The following is a 3,222-nucleotide window of genomic DNA, read 5'->3' as shown; positions in this document are numbered from 1 at the left end:
AAATCAAATAAATCAAAGACGTGTCTCGCACGCCAAGATATTCTTGAATCAATAACAAGATGAGCAAGATTAAAGTAAATTCACAATCCAAAATAATAACCATTTATCAGAAATAAATTATCGAAAGCTCTATTTTTTTTTAAGAATATCATGTCGATGTATTAATACTCATGCCAGAAAGGACCGTTACATATCCTCCCTCTACCATCTATAGGTAGACAAAGAATTTGTGGTAAACTACAGCGATACATAGATTAGGTCCGATCATTTGACGGTACCCATGCTCACTTATTTAAGAACGCCTAGAAACTATGCCACCAAATGCAAGTACATATGCTAAGGAAAAAACCCTAAATAAGACCCAGCCCTAGAAGTCTAACTCACTTCTCGTGAGGCCCAAGATAAGGCCCAAAGACCTCATCCCAGCCCTAGAAGGAGAAAGCTAGCCCAATAGGCCCAGGCAAGCTTGAAGCCGAGCAGTCGCAACCCAGCAGCCCCAACAGCGACCAAGCATCATGCCGCCACCAAAAGATGCGTCGTTGTGCCTCTGTGTCACCGGCACCGCTGAGACCTTGTCAAGAGGCACTGCGCCATCCCGTGGAGCGCTAACTAGCTGCACCATCTTCGAGGAGCCGACCTCCAATGCAATCGCCCATACCCCAACACCACGCTCCAAAACTGATCGAGATCAGTTTGACAAGGAGTGCCTCAATTTGAGGTTGATCAATCTTGTTCCTTCCTTCGCCGGAGAAGACTTGGTTCCCCAGATCAGGTAAAGCAATAGGCAGAGGGCAATCAGGTTTCTCTGCGTTTCCTTGGTGTTGAGTCGAAACCCTCACCATGATATTCCATCCTTTGTTTTTGTGTAATGGCCAGAGCCATGGCTGGCATAGAGATCGGTTGTTGGTGGCCGGAGGTAGATGGCCTAGCCTCAGTGGGCTAGGGTTGAGGGAGAGCAGCGCTGAGATAATTCCCCAATACTTTTTCTAAGCATATATGTGTATGTATCTACCATTATTGAAAGCTTTATGTCAAAACAAATAGTAAAGCAAAATCTTTCCCGAAAGTCAACATCAACATAAATCACAATCAACCTTAGAAAATCACCATTGAAAGCCATCCATGAGATAAATCAAAATCAAAATCCGAAAATGAATCATATGTTCAAATTATAATTAAAGTCATTCATTTAAAAAAAAAAATTATTGCATGAATATATTACTTAAAACAAAAGTTCACTCACAGTATTCAGCTAACATGACCAAGCGTATGTGTGATGTCCTAGAAATTCGTATTTATTTTCCGAGGATTTTCCGGAATTAATTTTATGATTATTGGACAGTTTCGTGGCTCGTGCATGGAGCGGAAGTGTTTCGGACGAATTTTTATTCGGAAAGTATGACTTTAGGGGGGGGCGCAAAGGTTGACTTTTTATATGTTGAGATTCTCTAAAAACTTCCTTCACAAAAGTTGTAGAGCGCGTCGATACGAGTTCGTGGACATGTGGAATGTGAGAATCTGAGTTCGTATGAAAAAGTTATGAGCAATTGAAAATTTGGGAAAAATTATATAAAGAGGAGAAATTCAGGGATTTTTCATTAAATCCCAAAATTTCCCCTTTTTTCTCTTTTCTCCCCCAGATTCTCTCTGTTCTCTCTCCTCACCCCAGCACAACCCAACCCAGACACGGGTGATCCGACCGTAGTTTTCCGGCTTTTTCCAACGTCCACCAAGGACGAGACCAATTCAGACCTGGTCGCCGAAGTCTCGCCATCCTCTCTCTGGTGCTTGACAGCGACAAAAATCACCGAAAAGTAGAGACAGGAGCAGCTACAGTCAACGTAATCAGATCCTGCCGGATTTTCTTAGTTTCCGGCGACTCCTCGGCCGATCGTTCTCGATCAGTTTTGGAATCTTCTCCTCCTCTAGATCATCCTCATACCCTCCATGAAGGAAGATTTTGCTTATGAAGCGAAAGATCAAGGTTTGAAAATCAGTGGTGCACAACGAATCTAGAGCTTGATCAGACGGTAGAAATTGATCGATCTTGCAAGCGTGATCCAAGATGATCTAGACTGATCTAGTCTTAGCTCTTGGTACTTGACGAAGTATTCTTGGACGTTGTTCTGTGGTTTGGCTGCTTTGTTCTATATTGAAGATGCAGCGGGAGTTTCGAGGTGAGTAATCTCACAATGTTCATTTATGAACGGGTTTACCTTATCGTTTTGATAGTTATTTAGTTAACTGTAAATTGTAGTTGGTATTAGTAGCATTCCTGAGTGAATGTCTACGTGTATATATATTTATGTGTAGCAGATTTGTTGTAATAAAACAATAATTATGGGTGCGTTCATTTTATTGTTTTGGGTGTGACTTTTCGTGAAACAATATTTTTGTGAAATGGTTGATTTCTATTGTTTTAAAAAGTGTTGTGTATTGTGGAACATTTTAGTTCACGATGAGTTATTTAAATGTGGGTCTTGTATCGGGAGTAATTGATAGGGATCAATTACTGAGAATCTTTTATTTTAGATTCGTGTAACATTTTGGGTCCAGTGGGACTCCTGTAATGTTTTTGGTATTTATACCGTGGATCCAAAGGCTTACGTGTTGAGGATCGTGGATCACGAAATGTGATCGTGGGTGGCAAAATCGGGAATTCACTCCTTTGGCCGGGTTAGTGGATACGATCAGTTAAAGCTCTAGTCTGTCCACCGTGCTTTGTTTCTTGATTGAAACGTGATTCGTGTGAGTTTATCTCGTGCTTTGTTTCTTGATTGAAATGTGATTCGTGTGAGTTTATCTCGTGTTTTTTTTCTTGATTGAAACGTGATACATGTGGGTTTATCCCATGATTTGTGTGAGTTGTTTCGTGATTGAAACTTGCGAGTTTATCTCGTGATTTGTGTGATTTCGTGTGTGTCTTTCCCGTGATTTTGTGTGAGTTGTTTTTGAGTTATTCATACGAGCTTGCAAAAACTTACCGGATTTGTTGTATAGCAACCCGGTACACCATTCAAACGGTGTTAATCCTACAGGTCAAGGAATCTGGGCTGATTCTGAGGTAGCGTGCTAGCAGCTATACGGTAAGAAGTCAATTTTGTGACTTTACCGTTATTATGACTTCCGCTTGTAGTGAGGTCTGAGGAGCATTTACGTTTTATTTTGTTGTTGACAATTTAATTCGTAAGCTTGTGTAATATATTAACTTTGAGGGTTCAG

This window comes from Rosa chinensis, chromosome 4, assembly GCF_002994745.2.
Source record: "Rosa chinensis cultivar Old Blush chromosome 4, RchiOBHm-V2, whole genome shotgun sequence".
Classification (NCBI taxonomy): Eukaryota; Viridiplantae; Streptophyta; class Magnoliopsida; order Rosales; family Rosaceae; genus Rosa; species Rosa chinensis.
This window is presented reverse-complemented; position numbering follows the sequence as displayed.